We start from the raw sequence: 24011 nt of genomic DNA, 5'->3' as shown, positions 1-24011 counted from the left end.
GACCCCTAAAGGGACCTTTTTGACTCAGGCTTAAGACAAGCATGGAATATTATCTATTAGTATTCTAATTAATTCCTTCTATCAACCTCAAAATTTGTCACTACAATTAATATCATTGTCTGATAAAGATATAATCCTGTGCCAAGTATCATGTATTAATCAGCTGATAAAAAGACCCCATCCTTTTTCTCCAGGGTCTTTATCACAAAGATGACATTGTAACTCAAGATTAAAGTAAAATGGTAATTATTAGAAATACGTGTAGCATTGGGCTATAATCAAGTGCTATTTAGCTAGGAAATTTAGGATTACTGAGTCTAACCACTCCAATCCTATAACGTTCTGAGAAGGTGATAGTCATACGAGGTAAACAGATGATAAACTAGTTCCCACCCCTTTGTTGGGGTTAACTACCTACTAACTGCCCCATTTGGAACTTGCTGGAAGATGACATTCACAGATGATCTGAGCTCAAGAACTAAGTGGAGCTTCTGCCTTCTTTTAGGGCCCTCTTCTTACTGCCACCTGGTTTGCATGATAAAAGAAATGAGTTTATTTATAAGTCTAAATTCTTCCCATCCTATCTGAGGAGCTGAGAGCTCAGGATGGCTGGTCTGCATTAAGGGATTGGGGCCTGGGTCACTTTCTTCTGGAAGAAAAAGAGCAGAAAACGTAGGGGCAAAGGCCAAGAGAGAAAGCCACACCAACCATGGGAACTCTTGGTAACCAGCCATGAAAGATTAGCAGACATGGCCTAACCACTGTTCTGGAAGCCAGTCCCATCAAGATAACTGCTCCACACTGTAGGAGGCGGTCAGTGGCAAGTGGAGAGAGAGTTGAGAATCATCTCCACCATACAGACAAATAAAGCTAACAGTGAGCATTCTACCTTTTCTAGGGTTGTGCTACTCAAGGAGAGCCATCAGCGATCAGCAACTAGTGAGCGCTTGGAAGTGTTACTGAGAAACTGGTGAGACTCAAAAAATGTTTGATTTAATTTGATTTTTAATTAATTTCAGTTTAAAAACTGAAACAGTATAAATATTTTTCAGTTAAACACAGCTTTATTGTTTTGGTAGGACTCATTTCTCTTTAACCATGGTATTGCATTAGATGCTGTTGCACTGTAATGGGTGTGCTGAATAGCACATTCTTCTTGGTCTTACAAATACACCACTAGTTGAATCAGTGTCAAAGGATTGATTCACTTGGGGTGATTTTTGTAATGTGTTTACATAAATTTTTTATTTAGGCAGCGTGAGTTACAGTGGTAAGTATGTAAATTGTAATTGGTAATTAAATAGAAATATGTTAAGAATAATACAATTATATTTAGCATTAATGTAAGCATTGACAAATTTTCAAATTTAAAATAAAAGCATACATCTGATGCAGTCAATTGACAAGGAAGAAGCTGGTATTATGATGGGAACAGTAAAGAAGAAAAAGAAACTGGAAGAGTATATGTGAAAATGCAATGATAAGAGGCAATTACACTTTGTTGGGCAAATCAAATCTGCTTGCTGGCTGTGTAAAAACTTTTTAAAAGATAATAAAGTGGACAATATTCAGAGATATTTTTAGCAAACGCATAGTAAATTTGATAATTAAATGTCTAATGTGTTTAAAGATTTTTTTTGATAGGATCTGAGCGTATACCTTGACAAGCTATAAAATGGCTTGGATACTTGCACAAAAAAGAAAATCACTTTTAAGTCGATGGTATAAGAAGTCATTATTTTAATTACGGCAATTTTGTTAGATAATTACAAGAAAAAGATTAAAAAACACATTTTATAAAAAGTTAAAGATCTTCAATGAAACCATCAAACAATTACCCGTAAAACAGTCTTTCTAAAAATATTAAAGATCAATTGATTGAAAATTGAGGAAATTGAAATATTTTCTTTAGGATTTAAGGTGAGTCATGCAATATGAGGTATTGCTCTGTTAATACCTTAGTTACATTTTGTCTCAAAAGGCCTTCAAGTTCACAAAAAAAAAGCCTGTTTGCAACTCATGACCTAGAAAATTAAGTTATGTTGTAGATATTTTGGATGCTTACTTCGGTTAAGAAGAATTTCAAATATGTCTCAAAAAATCACTTTCTATTGTAAGAGACTCTAGTTACATTAGGTCAAAAATTCAAATACACTGGAATTTTAAAAAAAGAGACTCATGTTTCCTTATTGCTTCATTACATGAGTCTTAAAAGTGCCATGAATGCAGTTGTTAAAATTATTCAAATTTAAATGTAAAGGCCATGGATATACATATATTCACAGATCATGAACTATTGCTAGTTTAGGGAACTATTGGAAGAAAAGACAACAGATTCATTAAATTTTGTGTTCTTTGCTAGTGCTCATTAGGTGAGTCATAGGAGAATTTTATAAAGATGTATTGTTACCTCCATATCAAAAGATTTTTTGAAACAAAAGCAATAATGATGAAAAATGGCAGTGGGATTTATGTTTTCTCACTTATATCAGACTGTATAAAAAAAAATAAGCAAAATCTGAAGCTCTAAGAAAAGGAAATATTTGCAACCTAGCTAGACAGGTACAAGAATTTATGTCAAAATTGAAACAGTTCACATTCCAAATCAGTAATAATTATTTTACACATTTTTAGTCTGAATCAACTTAAAAGAATTTTAATTGTAATTGCCAGTATTATGTAATTTGGCTGCAAAAAGTAGAAGAAAAATTTGAGGAATGCTGTTGATATTGGTAAGCTTTTCGAATTGCTTTTCAATTTATGAAGTTCTTTGAATTTGATGTTGATGTTGAGCTGACACAAGAGTTAACAAATTTACTTAATTTGCATAGACATAGTTAGAAACTGATAGACATTTGTTTTAAAGACCAAGTAGTTATTCTAAAGAATGATGAATCAGTTTTGTCAATGTCGCTGTGAATATGAGTAGAAAATTATTTTTTGTTCCTTGCCTTAGTTATTGGAAAACATTGAAGATGTTTGGAAAATCGGTAGGTGAATCTACTTTTCCAGCTGTAAATTTTCTGAAATCTAAGTACAGATCATACATTCTTAGTGAAAATTTAGCTCCCACACAGTATATGCTATACTCTGTAAGTATAACATGCACACCAGATTTCAAAAACTTAATATAAGAAAAATAATGTAAAATAGCTCATTCATATTTTAAAATATTGATTGTTGAAATGATAATATATATTAGGCATTGGGCTAAAGCATAATACTAAAATTAATCTCTCCTTTTTTTTTTTTTCCTTCTTTTGTAGTTACTATAAAACTTTAAATTACCTCTCTGCCTCTCATTATTCTTGTGTTGAGCAGTGCTGGTTTGGGCTGTGCTCAGGATGACTTGGGGGAGCTGGGCTTAGCCCTGAGGAATATTGGAGCCTTATTTTGACCTAACATCCTTACAATGCTTGATTCCAGAGTACAATCTCAGAATGAAAGACAATGTGATAGCAGAGGGCTTTCCTGGTTTCTCATACCTCTTGAGAATAAAATCCCTGATAAGCACCCATACAGTATCCGCATTAATCCCATACTCAGCAGCTCTCCCTCAAATTTGGGACAGTCCTTCCCCATTCCTGCCCTCCACCACCTCCCATCCTATACTGTGTCCTTTGACTTTGTGACTAAAGCCTTAGCCCTGCCCTACTCCAGCAATCTTCTCTTTTTTCCATCTGAGTCCCCCAAAAAGCTACCACTACCATCTTTTCTTTCCTCTTTTCTACTGCACACACATCTGCTGATGCTAATTGGCTTCCTTTAGGGTCTCTTAGAAGGAATCAGACATTCTAATCAACAGAGAGGTTATCATTTCGTCCATCTGGTTCCAAAAACTTTAAGGAGTTATACTATCTACTTAATGAAAGACATGTCTCCTCACCTTCGTATAAACTTAAAAGAGGAAAGAAAACCCACTGGGTTCATTCTTCCCGTGCCTCCAATTTATGGCTAAGAAAAAAATCAAAATTATTATGGAACATGAGTCAAAAAGCTAAAGCAAATGGATGTATTTATCAGGCAAGGGCTGATTTAGAAAGTGTTTTTGAAGATTAGCATGTGTAGAGGGACAAAGTCTAATGTTAAAAACATGCTCTGCAAAACTGAAAATAATGTTATGTTATAACAAATTAAGTCTGAAATTGTTTTAATTGGTGTGTGCATGTGGAAACAATAGAAATCAATCAAGTAGAAAGTATACCTATTCAATTCTGAGTGCACCAAGGAGTTTTATGAATTATTTTATATTAGAATTCCAAGCAAGGGAATATTACAGCTTTTTGGTAACAGCAAAGGAATCCTAGGATTAGTTTCTCTCTTTTTCTTTTCTAGCAGAAATAAATATTTTTGCAATAGTTTTCATGTAAATATTCATGTTTATGTTATGCTATTTAGTGTAATCTGTCCCTTTTCTGATTTTTTTAAATCAGAAAATGATAGATCTAATATTACCAGTACTTTAAAAAACATATTTTGCTTCTTCTGTAGGCTGATTACTTAATGCTGTAAAATACCAATCTCTCTGAATATTACCTGTCAGTTTTCTTTTCTTCAAATAGGGATGATAATAGTATCTACCTCCTGGGGGTGTTGCAAGGGTTAAATGAGATGACCTGCCTAGGACAGAGATATGCAAATAGTGTTATTGTCATTCCTTATTATCATTACCTGATTACTATCAGCATGTTCATTCATATCATTATCAAATTGCGGTATTTATCAGGACATGTGCCTTCAAGTGGTGACCTTGCATCATAATCATGTTTAACCTGGGCAGCTTGAACTCTGCATCCTTTGGAGAAAGGAGAAGTAATAGTTTTATTGATCCATTGGTCCCATGTTTATAATGTGGGCATCACTGAAAAAGATTGCAGAGTTTGAAGAGAGATCTTTTTCAGGAGTAAAACCTGGTTATTGGGGAGTAAAACCTGGTTATTGGGGAGTAAAACCTGGTTATTGAGCTAACCAAAAGATAGTATTTTTTGACTTTTCAGAGACTGACATGTACTTCTAGGTAATTTAAGGAATTTCACAGATGATTTTTATAAATATAGTATTTACCTTAAGTGCTAATTTCAGAGCCTATTTCTGACATTACATGGGCCTGTACTAGATTGGGCAAAATCTACCTTTTGGCAATTTCTCTTCATTGGCTGTGTCTTAGCTTAGAATCATTAGGTCCCTTCCTGTCCCACACAGAAATGAGAAGGAAGCCTGGAAGGGTCCTATAAATGCCTTTAGTGCCCTGGAGCTTTGTACAAGTTGAAAAAGCATTGGCAGCTACTGAGATTTTTTGACTAAGAAATGTAACTGAAATCATTTTTTTTAAGACATTAAACTGATTTTTTTTCAAAGTTAAGCTTGAGATTTATCCTATGAGGAGACACTGCAGTAAACTGGAAAGACCTTACATCTTTCAAGAAACCTAGAGCTTGAACTTCAAAAAATCGGTGCACTGCAAAATGCACCACATAAAAAACAATGACTGAAAAGTAACTATTAAACTGATTTTTGAAAGATTTTCCCCGCCTGGGTCACCTGGGTGGCTCATTTGGTTAAGCCTCTACCTTGGGCTCAGGTCATGATCTCAGGGTCCTGGGATAGAGCCCTGCATCAGTCTCCCTGCTCAGTGGGGAGTCTTCTTGAGGATTCTCTCTCTTCCTCTCCCCCTCTCCCCTTCGCCCCACCCCCTGTTCTTCTCTCTCTCTCTCAAGTAAATATGATCTTTAATAATAAATAAAATTAAAAAGATTTTCCCCAAATTTTGTTGCCTCATAACTGTCAAAGCAAGAATCAACTGCTTATATTGCTTCAGTGAGTATAATAGAGAATGAAGTCATGTTCACCTTGGAGTTTCAAATTCTAGGTTTTTTTTTGGTTTTATTCTGGTTTTGGTTTTGGTTCAGAGCAAGATAATATCTGCCAAGTCAGGATTTTGTGAGGAAACAACAAAAGTATTTCTACATCCTAAAGCTTCCTTTTGATATCCAGAATGGAACTGGGAATCAAGGCAGAGAGCCTTGCACTCCAATTCTGTGAAAAAAATATATATATTAGAGGCTGTTTCTTTTCAGGTAGAAATGGAATTAGAAAGCTCTTCTACCTCTGATATTAGGAAATGGAGGGCTATAAAAATCAGGTGACAGGTGAGGATGAGCACGCTGCCCAGGGACACTTGGCAGGTTGGAGAGAAGGAAAGGCAATCTGATAAACTCTGATTGGGATTTTGGATCAAGTGAGGGCAAATCAAAGATCATCTGAGCTTCCTCTGTGCTTCTCTTGGCTTCATGCAAAATAACATCAGAGTGCTGGGTCACTACAGGCAGAGGGAAGGTCTAGATGCATAGCCTTAGGGTAACAAGCACTTGCTCTGTAGCCCATGCATGACATGGAAAAGGTTTGGGTGTCCCAGCATGACTGTGTGAAGGAAGAAGTAGGTGGCTGAGAATTAAAAGTAAGTATAACTATGGGGCGCCTGGGTGGCACCAATGGTTAAGCGTCTGACTCTTAGTTTCGGCTCAGTTTGTGATCTCAGGGTCCTGGGTTTGAGCCCTGTGTCAGGCTCTGTGTTCAGCGTTGAGTCCACTTGGGTTTCTCTCTTCACTCTGCCCCTCCCTTCCACTCTCTGTTTCTCTAAAACAAATAAATCTTAAAAAAAAAAAAGTAAGCATAACTAAATAAAATTAGGCTCAACTGCCAAAGGGTTACCATGGTTTAGGGTGAGGAAACCAGGGCAAAGTCAAAGAGCCCCAAGGAAGGGCCATGCGGTCTCAGAGAATCTATGCTGCCAGCAAAAATAAAAATGTGGAGCCTAACTAGCACAAGGAGTTTATTGAGCTTCATGGGAGCAGTCACTCTGCCTACCTTGAGAACACAGACCTTCGCGCCCTAACCCACAGACAAGTCAACAAATCTATGCTGGAAGGACAGAGACCAATGGCAAGACTTACTGGTTATTCCTCGGTCAGAGTCAGCAGGGCTAAAAGAGCATATGTGGATCTGAGTTCTCTTTTCCTTGTGCTCATGAGAGTGCATGGCCTTAGGTATGTTCCTAAGAGCACAAAAAGGGAAGAACTCCAAAATGATTATTTACCCTTAAGAGATTCAATTAACCTGAGAGCCTTTATAACCACAAGAGACAAAGTTACTGTTCATCATCAGATTTAAGGGTTTTCTGTTTGCTTGGAATATACATATATATAAAATTTATTTTTAATTCGAGAAATAGAGGATCAAGGGCAAAATGGGATCCATCGTAGAACATAATAAATAACTATTTTTGTATATCCAAACTGTAGTATATAAATTTTAGACGTTATAGGAGTATCAGAGTACTGTTTAATCCTCCTCTTTCCTACCTTATGCAAGCTCAGCACGCTCTACATATACAGAATAATTTCTCACTATCTCTGCTGGTAGTGAAGATCAGAATGTTAGAAACTCAGCTGATAAGTCAAATGTAATCAAAATGTTACTTGGAATATAGATTGAGACATAGGACATCTTTACACGTGGACCAGATAAGAGTAGAAAAGAAAAGCTCTTCATACAGAAAAACTGGCATTATTGGATGCCAGTTTACTGACATGGCTATTTTAATTACCATCCTACAGGTGATATGAATGAGGCAAACCCTGTGACTTATTACAATAGCGACTTGGCAATTAGACATCTCCCCGAAAGAAGCCCCTGCCTGGTAAGGTAATTGACAGCACCACACACTGTGACCATTTATAATCTGAGGGTGTTCTCTTGAAAGTTATTTTTAGTTATTTGATGACACATTTCTCCTAATCCACGATATTGTGCTTTTTTCCTCCTACATTACATCAGACCAGACCACAAAATCAACGTTCAATAAACCATTTCATATTCTTGCCACTTAAAATCTTGTCTACTTTTTAAAAAAAATCTCCACTCGTTGGCTGTTGAGTTGTACCTTTTATTTTAAGAAGCAAAAGAGGCAAATAGTTTTTAATTGCTCTGCAAATATTTACATCCTATACATCCTGTGATTCAGCAATTAAACTTATCAGTTTTCCACCCCCTGCTAAAGTAACCACAACATTGTCATGAGGGAAATCATGGGAAAAAAAATGCTGTAGCACGCCCATTCAACATTGCATGTAGTGGAAGAAGAAATGCCATCCCTCACTAGCTCGAACTGCAAAATTATTTTCTACCCTCAGGAGCAATTGGTCTTTTCCCACCACTGATGGGCCACCACTGTGGCAGGATCTAACTGTTACCTCAGAAATGCCAGAAAGATTGTTCTCTTACAATGCTGTGTCCTGTAAATACTTGAGTTATGCCTGTAATTGCCCTAAAATGCACTGCCTGCTGTGCTTGCTTATGTCCAAGAGCAGTTCAGAAGGTCAGCCTGAGAGCTTTGATAGCCTTGATTACTGACTGTTACTGAGTAATGAAGTAACCAGGATAAGAAGCAATAAGTTAATATTTGTGTTTCATTTATTGAAGAAATGCTTCTAGGACTCTTCCATAGGATAATGGATCATTCGTTCTTATTCAAAGAATGTATTAAGTGGTTGCTATTTTCAGGAAATGTATAGCAAGCACAGAATTTCTTGCTCACAAATAGACCTTTCCAGTAATCTGATTGGAGGGTAAATGTATATAAACTCTGTGCTTCCGAGGTTTCTTGGCCTTTTCCCTGGACCCAAGCTTGGTGTTGGATAGACTAGATTTAGAATCTGAAAATAGCAACGTCAGTGCTAGGCTGCTTGAGGAGTATCGTGTGGTTCTGCCAGAGGACGTGAAGAACTCCTCCCTGAGGCTCTGAGCCATTCTGAAAGTCACCAAGGGAGAGGCACATTTGTGCTCGGTTTGCATGGAACAATAGTGACATCCAGTGCTAATACACTTCACGAGAAGAGCCCGAAAGAACAGTATCACGTCATTTCGTTGTAAATGAACAAATATGATGGCCAGGGAGATGTGGTTAAGATGAGTGTCTTCACTAATAGCTGCTAACAACAGGGGCAAGTGGTGCTCCAGGTCAGAGAGAATATTCCGTGTGGCACAGCCCTGTAGAAAGGAGTGCGGGGGCCTGTGTGTCATTCCCAGCCTCACTCCTGAGGAACACTGGCAGAGTGCCAGGCCATCAGCACACTTTCATGTTCTCTCTTGGGACCCGTGAAGTGGAGATGGTGGTGCAGTCCCACCAGTTGAACATCAGTGCCTCAGGCTCAGCATTGATGGATCTGGAGTTACCTTTTCTTCAGATGTGAGATACATAGAGACGCCATGGAAAATACAGAAAAGCCCAGCCAGCTTGTAATTTTAGTGGGATTATTTAAGATTGCATTGCCAGCCATTTTTTTCCCCAGAGAAAAGATTTATCGCATGGTGCTCTTTTGGTCATAGCCAACCAGCATTGGGAAAGCCATATCCCGTCTACTTAGTTCTTCACATCATGTGAGAGCTTACTAATTGTCCTGTGTTGGAGAAGAGCTACTTTCTGAGGCTATGATAGAAAGCATTGTCTATGTATTTGATGTTAGCAATAAATAATCCCTCAAAGACTATATTCCCAGATCAATCTAGAATGTGTTAAATGCCTGTTAACAAGTAGGCACAGATGAAGCTTAGTCAGGGCTCAATAATTTGCCCTTAGTGGGAATCTCAGGATTTGATCCCGTACTCTCCAGCACTGACATTCCAGAGTGGAATTCAGAAAAGGAAACGTCAGCCAACTATTCCTGACCACTTCTACTGCACTGTCCACTATAGCAGCCTCCAGCCACAGATGGCTGTTCACATTTAATTGATAAAATCCAAACGAAATTAGAAATTCAGTTTCTCAGTCTCTCTAGCCATATTTCAGACATGTAATAGCCACATGTATCTAGTGGCTACCCTAAGGTGCAGTGTAAATACAGAAGATTGCCATTAATATTAACAGTTGTATTGGGCTGTGCTTCTGTAGGCTAGAACATTTAAGGGGGAAAAAAATCAAAGGATGTCTTTAAGGTTTTTTTCAGTATCCATCCCAGCTCACAAGTAAGAAAGTGAGCAGGGACACAGGCCTGTAAGAGAGTTCTAGAATACAATATGCATTTGGTTGGGGAACATCGCATACTGTTACACAACAGCAAAAACCAAATCTAATTGTTTTAAGGGAAAGCTGTAGTGTAGGAGAGGGTCCTTAACAGGTCCCCTGTTCAATCCAGTCTATACTTACCGGCATTAGGTTCTGGGGATTCTGAGCGCATCCTTTTGGGACTCCCCGGACCAGGAACAAATTTTTGTATTTAAAAAAAAAAAAGTGAAAATTTTCTGTTCTTATAAAAGTTCACTGAAACAAATTTAGAAAATGAAAATAAATAAAAGTGTAAAAATGAAAATCAGTTATCGCTTATGTTTTAGAATATATTTTTCTTTTTTCTGTGCACTTTTACTTAAATGCAGTGCACTGAGAACCATTCTGCATATCATTGTTCTTAACCATTCCTCTGTAATATCTTATTAATAAGGCCATTTTACTACATTTGGTGACTACATTATAAATTACCATCTCTTGCCATTGGATATTTAATTCATTTTTGATGCCACAAATTTTCATGAACACTCATACAGTAAACATCCTTACACAAAAAGTTTGTATACATCCTTAAAATTGTTATGAGGTTGGGAATTCTGGATCAAATTATAAGCAAAATTTTAAGTCTTTTTGATGCACATTGCCAAATTTACCATCTATATTAACATTTACACTGGTGTCTGTCCACTGAATTTTTACTAGAAAAATGTTCTTCACACAAAACCTCATATATAGGAGTTGTATTTAACTGTTACTTTTGGAGCTCAACTCATGGAAGGTGATAAAGGTACATTTTGTAAAGAAACCAACATGAGTTTGCTCCTTGGTGATACACAGGTATGCCAGGTGAGGTTGTCACACAAAATAAAAATTATTTGCAGCAAGTAAGGATATCACGGGGAACAACTTCCAAAGCCCTGATTCTCTGAGCAAGGGTGGTTGGGTTCCTTTGTTTAGGGTTAGGGAAGCCTTGTCAATGTATATAGAGGTGGGCATAAGTTCATGCATGCCTTAAGGAAACATGCCTATGCATGCATTGTGTGTATTTGTGTTCCTCCTTGGGCAGAGGTTTTAGTAGAATAATGAGGTAAATGTGGTCATCAATCATTCTGAGAGATCATGCCATGGTCCATCTGCACAGCATGAGTCAGGGATTAAGCTCAAACTGGTCAGGGTGGTCTGGACCAGCTGAAGGTCCTGTGAGGGTAGTTGCTTATGTGAGGGGAGGTTTTGCTTTCGATTTGTCTGAGTTAAGAGATAAGCTGGAAAGAAGAGCTCAAGGGAAAATGTGGGACAAAGCTTGGTGAGTACAAGCAGGTGGGTAGTCAAGGTGAGGTCCTGGGGTCTAGCTGGTGACAATTTCAGTGGTTCCGATCTTAACATGATAGCTAGAATAAATCATCATGCCCCAAGAATCTGTCTTGGTCAAGACTCAAATAATGTTTCTTTAATTAACGGCTGCATGAACCTGTAAAATGTTTATAGGAAACTTTAGAGGAAGAATGGTTACATTCTGCATTATTGTCTTATTTGTTTCTTTCAGTCAAGGTCAAATTGTGATAGTAGCAGGAATGGAGAGCTCAAAATGGAATATATTTATAATTTGATGTTGGTGTGTTGGGCAGGTAGGGCCAGCATGTTTTGCAAACACAAGCTTCTTGATATCAACAACTGGCAAACTCTACTCCATCATCACCCCAGAATGGAGGCAGCACGTGTGCTTTTTCTCCAAAATGACATGTTTAGTCATCATCTTTGAGTGTGTGCCAACTCTGGTACTCTTGGATTCCTAGGGCCAAAATGGCATCTGGGGAGAAAATAGAATTTTATTTCTCTTACTCTTTTGGCCCTTATCACGTGACTTACATCTCCAATTAACTTCCTACGTTTATTTCATGTTTTACTAGTAGGATGATACACTTTTGTCATCCCCACAGTGGAATTATCCAAGCCTTGTCTATTGGGTTCCTGGCCTACCATTAAGTTTAGTGTCCTAACCTTCCCCAAAGACAGTGACTGATTGATACAAGGCTTCAATGTTGTCTTTTTTCCTAAGTCCCCCTTGTAGCGCTTTTGTGCTGATTCTCCCTTTCTTCTTTCTTTCTTTCTTTCTTTCTTTCTTTCTTTCTTTCTTTCATTCATTCATTCATTCATTCATTCATTTATTTTTAAAGTACGCTCCATACCCAACATGAGGCTCAAACTCACAACCCCAAGATGAGGAGTTACATGCTCTACCAACTGAACCAGCCAGGCGCCCCTGCAGTAGTCTTTGCAAGCACGCATTTAAAACATGTGTGGAAGAGAAGCTTCTTTGAGTAGTAAAAGGAGTAAATGCACAGACACTGAAGGATTCATCCGGCTTCTCATCTTAGCTCTGCTACTGGCTGGTTGTGTGGCTAGGGATACATTACTTAACTTTGGCCTCTCCTTCCTTATCTGTAAACTGGATTGCAAATAGTACCTCCCTTGTAGGATTATTAGGGTTATATAAATTAGTATCTGTGAAGTGCTTACAATAGTGCCTGTCCCTTAGTATTATAAAGCATTTGTTAAATAAAATAAGGACATTTGTTCTTAAGTCCTTCCTTTCACCTCTCAATATTTTCAAAGCAAGTTTATGTCTTTTTTCTGCCCACCCATTCATATTTTATTGCTTTTGTTTTCTTGTAATAGATTTCAAATGACCTTTTTAAATATACAATTTCCCCCTCTTATAATGGATTAGACATTTAGGTTTCTCTTTCCAGGATGGTCCTTCATTGAGACTAAATAATAAAATGTCGTAATGTTAATAATTGCTAACACTATTTGAGCACTTAATTATGAACCAGAAATTATAATAAGAACTGTACCTAAAGTGTCCTTTCTAAGCTCCCCAAAATCCTATAAAGTAAATACAGCTATTAGTCTCATATTAAATAAGAGATTTGAAGGATTAAGCCACTTTCCTGGGCTGTAGAAATAGTGGCAGAGCCAGGCTACGAGCTGGGTTTGTCTGAAGCTTTTTGAAACCACCCTCCTCCTGCTTCTTACCCTGTTTAATGCAGGGTGAAGTTTAAACCAGTTAAAAAACTTGGTCTGCCTCCAGCAAGAAGCTGCTTCTATTGATGGTGACACTAATGTTAGCAAGGTAACAGTAAAATAACTGCTCTCCACCAAGAGCCTGCTGTTGTCAGGTTCCAGTTCTTGTTTATGCCCGTTAGATTAGCTACACCAGAAGGCCATCAGACCAAGCTGGCTTTCACGCCGTGGCGGCCCACAGGAGCAAGCCACACTCTAAGCCTGTAAATGCCATAAGGTTACAAAAGCAAAACACTAAGCACAACCAATAACAAAAAGACAACTGTTCTTTAAGCTCTAGCCAATCAAATAATTTCCTTTCTCTGCTTTTGTACTTTCTCCATGTACGCCTCTCCCCTGCACATCTAACCACTCCTGGTTTTGCTTAAATAAGCTTAAAATTTTTGTATGCCAAAGTTTATCTTTTAACAAGTTCTGAAATAACTTTCTGTGCCCAAGATGGAGCCATTTCTGCCCAGGGTGCTGTGTCAGCAAACCAAAAACTTAGATGACTTTTGAGTCCCTGTAGATAGCCCACATTTACACAGTAAAAGTGCTGTATGCAGTCAGTCTCCAAATAGCAGGCCACTTCTGGGTCTGCTCACCCAAACAAGGTTGAGTGTGTGGCTCAGACCAATCAGATATTCTCCATTTGTCTCCTGTCTTTATTCCTTATTTTATAAAAGTGTCTTGTCTTAGCCCTGTTTTGCTGTTCCTTGGATCCTTGAAAACAGAGACTTCCCACTTCCTGGAGTGTTAAATAAAATTTGTTTGCATCAACTAAATTGTCTTCGTCATTGTTTTAACAGTTTTTAGTGATGAAGAAGGAGATCTGAAGCTGACTGCTAGCAGGCTCTGGGACAAAGAGACACACAGGCGAGGCACCTGCTAAAACCCTCGAGATCAGAGTTCCTCATCCTTACCAGAGGCCATGGGTAAGTCACTTGGATTGGAGCTCTGCTCCCTTGTGTGCAGCTCTCCAATCCAAACTGATTTTATTTAAAATATACCTGTATATACATATGACAAAATATATGTATAACAATATGTAACGATATATAACCATATATATGTGTGTGCGTATATATATACATATATATTTTCCGGAAAGGTTCTGGGACCCCTTTCTGTGGTTTGTTAAAGTTTCTATGATGGTTCTGTCTCCTCAAAAGGTTCTGGAATTTGTTAAAGTTCCCAGAAAGTTTCCCGAGACTCCAGAAGGGTTCTGAGGTTTATTCAAATCCCCAGAAAAGGAGCACCTGGGTGGCTCAGTCAGTTAAGTGTCTGCCTTCGGCTCAGGTCATGATCTCAGGGTCCTGGGATTGAGTCCATGTCAGGCTCCCTGCTCAGCAGGGAGTCTGCTCTCCCTCTGCCCCTTCCCCTGCTCATGCTCACTCACTCTCTGTCAAATAAATAAATAAAATCTTAAAAAAAAAAAATCCCCAGAAAATTCTGGGGTCCTGAAAAGGCTCTGGAATAGTTATGTTAGGGTCCATAGCAGGAGGCAGCTTTAAAGGACTAAAAAAATGGAATTGCAATTCTGTAACGGGGGGACTCGCTGAGCCTCAACTTGGGGACTTGGAGAAATAATTAAGATGAGAAATTAGACTGTTTTAACCATCAAATCTAAATCTAAATTAGATTATTAAAAGCCATCAGAAATCATCTCATGAAGGAATCGTGGGCTCTATTACTAATGGGAATCTCAGAAGCCAAAATACCTTTACTGAAAGGTGCATTGCAAAAGCTTAATAAAAAATTAAAGAAACAAGAGGTACCTCAAACAAAGGACTGATGTGGCTACTACTATTCCCCTTTACCTTCCTTTACCAGAGTACTCTGTCCACTCTGAAAAGACTGTAAACTGTAAACAAAAGTCTGTCAACTTGGTGTCCTTACAACTGCAACAGCTCCAGAGCCAGAAACTTAAGACACCGGGCCTCCTGCACTGTCCCCTCCTGGGGGTCCATCATTAACCTGCTAGCCCAGAAACTGGTGTCTTCATTTGCAGTCATCTGGAACACTGGAGGAAAGATTGTCCTCAAAGGTTTTGTCAAATCCTTCCACACCAACTCAGATGATCCCATGTGTTCTCTGGAAGGTGGGCCCTACATAGGTGCTTCCCAGCATTGGCAAGACTCTGAGGGATTCTCTGGTAAATTCCTACCAGTTATTCCCTTTAACAGCCCAGCAGAAACTGAAATTAACATTAGTGGAAGAAGACCATGCCAAATTCTGGTAGATAAACAAGAAACCCCACTTGATTGGGAGCCTGCAGATGGGATCCTGGGGAAACTGGCAGAAGCCAGCAAAGGTTGAGAGTTCTTACCAGAGTCAGTTGTCTCGAATCTCTGCCTTCCAGAGAGGAAGATGACATTTCATGTTGTTGCTTCCTTTCCAAATCCAGACTCTTGTTAAGTTGGTTTTGGGATACCCATTGGTTGTCCATCATCCCAAGGACAGTGCTTGCTTGCTTGCTTTCTTTCTTTCTTTCTTTCTTTCTTTCTTTCTTTCTTTCTTTTTTCTCTTTCTTTCTTCTTTCTTTTTTTTTTTTATTTAAATTCGGTTAACCAACATATAGAACATCATTAGTTTTTGATGTAGTGTTCAATGATTCATTAGTTGCATGTAACACCCAGTGCTCATCACATTCTTTCTTGTCTCATTTTGTGCTCTGAGAACTTGGCTTGGCTTTCTGCCTGCCTGGGGCACCCAGGTTATCTGTTCTTACATATTCAGGCAGTTCAGCTGTGAGGTTGGGACCCCAAATATGACTGGACAGAAATGTACATTGCACTCCATTTGTGGCTAGGTGTGTCTGCACAGAAATGTGGGTTCCACCCCCATTTGTAGCTAAGATTCTGCTGACTGTTGCCAGCTCTCAGGAGGTTGTCTAGGTCTTTCTTTCTTTCTTTGGCTGTCTTTGGGAGTGGCTGTGGGTAGGGGGAGGATAGTATCTTTTGTATCCTCTTTGCGGATGCCTCTTCTGTCAGTGGTGTTATTCAGTCCTTCTGGGAATGTTTACTGTTTGTTCTGGCTAAAACCTGACAAGATACTTGAAAAGATTTTTTAAGTAGCTCTAGAGCCAGAAGTTCAACAAATTTGAAGCTGATATGCAGAGCCTGTTGGGAATTTTTTTTTCGGGACTTCTCCCCTCAGTTAAAATGAAAGTATATATCCAGAGGGAAAGAAAAGCATTCCAAGGACAAACAGCTTTAAATCTAGACCACAGCAATCTTTTGGTTTCCATCTAGTTGAAGGTCTCCCTGATATAAGAAAGCAGATAGAAGATAATATACTTTGATGGGTGGGTCAGCTCCTGGTATCACTCATGTAACAACCAAATTCTTTGAGGAATTAAAAACAACTGAATTGGTAAAGAAGATATATATATATATAATACATATATAATATATATATTATATATATATAAAATATGTATATGCAACATAATGTTACTCTGCCATAACAAAGAATGAAGTCTTGCCATTTACAACAACATGGATGGACCTAGAAAGTATAATGCTAAATGAAGTAAGTCACACAGAGAAAGACAAATACAATATGATTTCACTCATATGTGGAATTTAAGAAACAAAACAAATGAACAAACACAAAGAAGAAAAGAGACCAAAAACTGACTCTTAAATACAGAGAACAAACTGGTGGGTGGGGGGATGGGTGAAATAGATAAAAGGGATTAAGTGCCTGCTTATCCTGATGAACAGTGAGGAACCTCCAGAATTGATGAATCGGTATATTGTACCCCTGAATGTAACATAACACTCTGTGTAAATTAGACTTCGATAAAACAAACAACTGTCCTACAAGGTAGGCCGGAATTTCTTACGTAGATCTATCTGTCTGTCTTCAAGCCATGCCATGTCACCTCACCTGGGATTCTTCATTTCCATAACATTTGGGAATAAAAGGTTTTTTATGGAACATACATTATGTATATATGTTGATGTGTCTGGATTTGGAGGGATGCAGAGGATAATATTCTTGAATGAAGCAGTATGTCAATAGAATGATATGTCTTGCTAACAAGGTTTACATTATTGTGCCTTATCCACTTACGAGTGTAAAAAACAAAAAGATAAAATATCCAACTGCAGGAGGCCTAGCTTTGTTCTTACTGGGGGGTGGGAAGGCAAAAGACTGTAGATCCAGATCTAGTTTATTGTTTTCTTCAAGCACGAATATTCATCCTTTACTGCCAGGAATGGTTGGAGGCTCTGTCAATCTAATTTAAAAATGCTTTTGAGAAGGGCTCCACACTGTCTACTCTGAAATGGGACCTTGCTATTCTTATTTGTAAACTGTCAGCATGAGGCAGGAACTAGCCATCAGAAAGATTTGCTTTCACAAAAATATAAAGTGATTGGAAAACCCCAAACATCTATAAGCCTAACTTCTTTCATTCCTTATAGTTTTCTTTTTCTTGTGCCTTATGAAAAGAGCAGAGCATCCACTAGGGGTTTTCATTCATTGTTTTGTTGACTTTTAATTCACAGATGATTTATGTCATGGCTGCATTTGCAAAACCAGTTCATGAATATAAGGTATAAGAGAACCAGATAGCATTACAAAAAGTTTTTCTTTCTTCACTCTTAAAACTTTCCATGATATTCAAAGTGAGTGCCTTCTGGATTTTTTCCCCCATTACAATACACTAGAGAGCCAGAAGATGGAATCAATGTTATATTAAACAAGGATTGAATAAAGGATCTGTCTTACTAATTATTTGGTGTCTCCATTTCATGTGTGGTCTCCTCAGTATTTACAAATGCAAGATAACTTTCCCAGTCATTTATGCTGTTCTCCCCAAAGCCCTCATTTGGAGACACTGCACACTCAGAGTGGGGAGAAAACACCGAGCAACGAGGTATAGAAATGAAAACTGGGCAGCTCAATTTTGGTAATTATAGGGCACCACTGAAAGTCGGATCCACCAAAGCTTATGTACTTTTTTTAAGGCTTATCTTGACTCATGTCAAATTTCTGTTAGGCCAGATATGTCTTGTTTGTGGGGAACCACGTATTTCAGGGAGTGCAGCCTTTGAATTGGGTCTGTGCCACCTGCTCACACCTTTCTCTGTCAGTCTTCCACAAAGGCAGGGAGAAACTGGGGAGCGCAAAAAGATGGGTGTTTACTGTTCTTTCCATATTGGAATTGCATACCAACAGCCCCCTGGCAAATCACCAACCTTTGGGGGTGGTGGAATTTCAGTCAGCTATGGAATTTCAGTCAGCTATGAGAATTACTGTTTCCCAGAATAAAAGATGCACAATTACCCGTTGTCCATGAAACCTTTACCGTTTTCCCATCATCTTCCATGTCCTTTTCTGCCATAATATGGTATATATTCTTCTTGTAGATCAACTGTCCATTGGTCTAAGTTGGTTTCTCAGTATATTTACCAGTTGTGACTTCTTAGAGACCAGGAATTCTGTCTCTTATCTAATATAGTAGCTAGCAAGTGTAGGTATTCAAAAAGTATTTGTTTTTTTAATAAATGAATGACTAATAAGTGAATGACTAAACAAGTGAATAGAAACAGTGCTTCATTTACTCTTTCAATATACCACTTACAGAGATTGGCACTAAAAGTCATGAAAAAATAGAGCATCATTCTTTAAGAAGTTAAAGTACCCACGTTGAGAAAAAAAAGAATAGTGACTTGACAGATTTTTAAAAAGGAAACAAATGTCTTAGTCAAGAAAAAAGATCAATTTTGAGTTTTGCAGAATTATTTTCATTTAATTCACTTTGTATATGTTTTTGAATTGACTTGTAAATTATTTGTAGTAGAGTTGAGTGTGAAAAAATATAAAATAAAATGCAGCTCCTTTTTTCAAGAAGCTTAAGATTTAGTGTATGTAGGACTATATAAATGTAACATCTAGAAATACTTTGGTGAGTGTCGTTAAGACTGATGAGTTCTGAGGGAATCAGAGGACTATAGAACACAGAGTACTGCCTAGAAGCTTGGACTCTGTGGATAGGTTTCCTGCTAGCTGTGCTCTTACTAGCCTAGTGTCCTTGGGTAAGTAAAGAATCTCTTTGTTCCTAGATTTCCTCATCTGTAAGATGGGGTCTCAGTGATCAGGAAGCCTGCCCGGGAATTGATGTACGTGGAGTACTTAAAACAATGTCTGGAGGGTAGTGAGCAAGGTAGGTGATTCTTTCTGAACAGAGTAAATAGATATTTGCCTGCTGCAAAGGAAGAGAAAGGGCAGACCAAGAGGCACAGCATTTACAGGGCTCAGACATTGAAATCACGGGATGTTTGAGAAATTGAAGAATTCACGGGGACTGGAGCATGCCGTCCACATCTCCAGTGTGAGGCTGTGCCTGTAATAGGAAGGTAGACAGCTCATGACGAGTCCTAGCCTGTGAGCCCACTGCTATGAAGTTTTTCCCATGAAGTAACTGCACAGAGAGCATTTGCTAATGCTTATTGTAATAAATACTCTTACTTGCTTAGTGATCTATTTTAAACCGTAGCAGATTTTAAAACTAATCTACTCTAGCTCTTAGTATACTTATTCAGTTGTATTTCCTTTCATTAATTGTTTTTACTTCTTTTAAAACCATGTTTGTGATCTTTTGAATGAGAAGTGTACAAAGGGTCAAGGAGAGACATAGGGGGATATTTGACCATAAGGAGGCTCTGTGTATCCTTTTCTCCTGGTTAGTTCAGACGGACAAACACCTTTAACCCTGCAGACCCCTGTGGTTCCTTTGGCAAACAAATGATATCTCTGGAAAAGACCAACAGTCCCTGTGTAGAAATAGGTGAACTAACATTTCTTCCAAAAAGAACAACTAGTCCATTTCTTCGTGGAACCTCAGAAACCTGTTTGGGACTATTGTAATTTTTGCGTGTTTCACAGGCCCCTCTACAACGAAACCTGTTGAATAAAATCTATAATCGTCAGCACCCTCAGCTCCCCTTTTAGTGAATGACAGGAGGAAATCCCTGGGTGTGTTTAATTTTAAAGCAGTTTTTCATCACCACCAGATAGCATGTTGTTTTCTCTGGTTTGGGAAAATGAGAATGATAATGTGGGAAATTCTTCGCAAAGCTGTCTTTTTTCTCAGTTTAAAGGATAATTTACTCAGAAAAGATGATGTTTCATTTTTTTGGTGTCAAAATATTCCTTTAGAGGCTCCTGGGTGGCTCAGTAGATTAAGCATCTGCCTTCAGCTGAGGTCATGATCCTAGGGTCCTGGCAGCCCATCTGGCTCCCTGCTCAGCAAGGAGTCCGCTTTTCCCTCCCTCTCTGCCCGTCTCCCTGCTTGTGTTTTCTCTCTCTCTCTCTTTCTCTCAAATAAATAAAATAAAAAATCTTAAAAATATATTCCTTTAATGAACTTATGGTAGTGAAAGATAAGAATAATGTCAAGTGCACTTATGTCCCAAGATAAGATGCTGACATCCTTATGATGCTGTCTGTCCTTTACTTACTAGAGAAAACAAACATTATAAAGACCATTACTTGGTAAATTCTACAAGTCTGGGGACTTCTGTCTGGAAATAACCTAAAGTAATTAGGAGGAGAGACTAATAAAGTATACCAAAGGAACTACTAGAATTATATTTCTGTGTGCTTGCTTCTAGAAGAAGTTTAATTAAACTTAGCCATTGACAGTAATATTTCTTGAATCCACTGTACACATCTAATACATAAAGCAAAGACACAACCTCTTTTTTCTTTTAAGCATGATGTATGCTTCCCTGTTTTCACACCTTTGCTTCAAGTATTCACTGAATTAGAAATGCCATCCCCACCAGTCTGCCTGCTGAAACCCATGTGAACTATAATGCCTAGCTCAAATGCCTTCTTTCTCATGAAAATGTCCGTGGTTGTTTCTACCTTTCTTCCAAAATCTTGGGATGTTTGACATAAACCTTTCTTATATTTACTTATTTCTTTTGAGGATGAGTATGATACTCTTGAGGAGCAACAGGCAGTCATGTTGGTTTCCTAGGGCGGCCATAGCAAAAGTACCCAAAGCTGGGTGGATTAAGATAATAGAAGTGTGTTGTCTCACAGGTCTTAAGGCAGGTCGTCTGAGATTCCGTGTCAGTGGAGCACACTGTCTCTGAAGGCATAGGGAGGGAACTTCTCCATACCTCTCTCCTAGCTTCTCAGGCATTGCTTGACAGGTGGAGGCACCTCTTCAATACCCTGTCTTCACGTGGCATTCTCCCTGGGTGTCGTCACAGTCTTCCCTCCACATGTCTCCCCTGTCCACATTTCCCCATTTTATTTTATTTATTTATTTATTTATTTATTTATTTATTTGACAGAGAGAGAGAGAAAGCATACAAGTAGGCAGAGCAGCAAGGAAAGGAAGAAGCAGCCTCCTTGCTGAGCGAGACCCTAATGCAGGGCTTGATCCCAGGATACCGGGATTGTGACCTGAGCCGAAGGCAGACCCTTAACCTTGAACTACCCGGGTGCCCCCGTGTTTCCCAGTTTTATAATGAGGCCAGTCATGGGGTTGATGGCCTGTCCTAATGACTTCATTTCAACTTGATTATCTTTGTAAATACCCAGTTTCCAAATAAAGTCACATTCTGATGCACTAGGCTTTAGGACTTCAACATAGCTTTTTAGGGGGACACAATTCAATCTGTAAATAGTTCAGAATGATTAGTGCATGAGGATCTAGAAGCCACTGGAGATGAGGTGTGAGAGTGAAACTACAACAGTCTATAAAGGTACTTTCTACCCAGTTAGGAGTTTAGACTTGATCTGATTTGAAAGGAATGGAAGATTTAAGTGCTTTCTTCTGGCTACCTAGGGTAGCTAGAAGAAGGACCCAACACTTCGGCTGCTGGAGGCAATTGCCTTTTCCAAGACTGTTCTTAATGGTGGATTTCCCAAAAGAAAGTGTGGGCTGCATTTAGAAAGAGAGACTGGATGCGAAACAAAAGCAAAAATGATGAAATTTCTTAACACAAAAAGGATTAAAATAGAGTTTCATACTAATTCCAATAAAATTCAATCAAGTTTAAAAGACTATAAGTGATAATACAACAATATATGTGTTATAGTTATTGACTTCTTTTTTTTAAAAAAAGATTTTATTTATCTATTTGACAGAAAGAGAGAGAGGGAACACAGGCAGGGGAGAGAGAGAGAAGCAGGCTCCCAGTGGAGGAGCCTGATGTCAGGCTCGATCCCAGGACTCTGGGATCACACCCTGAGCCAAAGGCAGACGCTTAATGACTGAGCCACCCAGGTTCCCCTAGTTATTTACTTCTGCTAACGAGTATCCACACACTTTAGCAGCTGTGAGATAGTAAACATATTTGCTCTCTGCCCTTGATTCCTGACACAGATCTCCTAAAACCCTTGTAATTTCCTGAGTAATGGGAGTAATAGAATTGTCTTATACAGAGCTTCTAACTCCCTTGAAATTTCCTGGTGATAGGAACATCTTTTGTTCTAATGAGACAACTCATGGTAGGCTCCTAGATGGGGACTGGTCACTAAAAGGATCGAGCCATGATTAGAAGCTTGGCACTTTCAGCCCCACTCCCCGTACCCCAGGGAGGGGAGAAAGGCTGGAGACTGAATTAGTAATGGATCATGCCTACATGATGAACCTTCATAAACTGGTGAATGTTAAGTATTTCCCTGAGTTCTATGAACGTTTACAGTAAATTATTGAATCTGAGGAGGAAGTTGTGGGAAGCCCCAATTTAAAGCCATTGACTTAGAAGTACAGGAGGCCCAGGACTTGTGATTGGCATCTAAAGTGAGGGGCAGTCACATGCCCCTAACCTGCAGGGTCCGTGTTAACTCTGGATAGCTAGTGTCAGAATTTAATTGAATTATAGGACACCCAATTGGTATCTGGAGAGTTGGAGAATTGGTTGGTGTGGTAAAAATATTAAAAAAAAAACACATATTCGGTGTCAGAATTGTTGAGTAGAGAAACAGTTTTCCCTTAGAAGTTAAGACGACCACTATTTTATTCTGTCTCACAATTGTGGGTCAGGAATTTGGACAAGGTTCAGTTGGATAACTCTTCTTTTCTCTATGTTATCAACTAAGATTCCTGGGGGTTTCCAGCTGGCACTTAGACTGGTCTGGCCTCTCCAGACCCTGGCCACTTGAAGAGAATGTATGAAAGGTTAGAACCAGCTGGATTGTCAACTGTGACATGTACAGTGGTCTCACCAGCACATGGTCTCAATGTAGCTAGATTTCATACCCAGTAGCTCAGGGACCCAGAATGAGTTTCAAGAAGCTTGAGAATGTTGCAAGGTTTCTTGCTATCAACCTCAGACGCTCTGGAGGTAACGCTGTCAAGCAAGTTACTAGGTCACACTGCATTCAAGGGGAAGAGAATCAGACTCCACTTCTCAGTGGGAGGAGCAGTAAAGATTATATATAGCTATCTTCAATCTACCATGGCAAAAATTAATATTAGGATGATTGTTACTAAAGTCCTGCAGATATTTTGGGAGATGCTGATAAAATTTCGAACTTTATTTACCATTTTCTCAAGCAAGTAAACACTTAAAAGTTAATCAAGTGCTTAGCTGTATCATTATAGTATTGTGCACTGATGAGGGTTATAAATAAAGCTAAGCCTATGTACTGGGAAACACTACAGCTAAAAATTTTACTAATTTAGAATTGAGAGTACTTACTTAAGCCATCTGCTTAATTTCTAAAACATCTCCTATTACTATTTCCCTCAATATCGTATAAACTATTATAGTAGTATAACATGGGAATCATCAAAAGAATGCCATCCATTTCAGACAAGTGGTCGAAGTTTTGGGTGTGCATAGACAGATTTCAATCAGTATTTCATTGTATTCTTTGGAAATATAGCCAGCTTAAGAAAGAAAAC

The 24011-nt window shown here is 38.6% G+C and overlaps 1 long non-coding RNA gene across 1 annotated transcript in view; it reads left to right on the top strand.

Moving 5' to 3' along the window:
* LOC109489991 overlaps positions 1–24011 on the top strand; it is a 149609-nt gene that overhangs the window by 10201 nt on the left and 115397 nt on the right. The window contains exons 2-4 of the long non-coding RNA XR_002143166.2: positions 899–970; positions 7617–7699; positions 13936–14061. This is a non-coding gene — a long non-coding RNA (uncharacterized LOC109489991). The remainder of the gene's footprint in view (positions 1–898; positions 971–7616; positions 7700–13935; positions 14062–24011) is intronic.

This window comes from Ailuropoda melanoleuca, chromosome 6, assembly GCF_002007445.2.
Source record: "Ailuropoda melanoleuca isolate Jingjing chromosome 6, ASM200744v2, whole genome shotgun sequence".
NCBI lineage: Eukaryota > Metazoa > Chordata > Mammalia > Carnivora > Ursidae > Ailuropoda > Ailuropoda melanoleuca.
The sequence above is the reverse complement of the archived record's forward strand: the minus strand, read 5'-3'. Positions and strand labels throughout refer to the sequence as shown.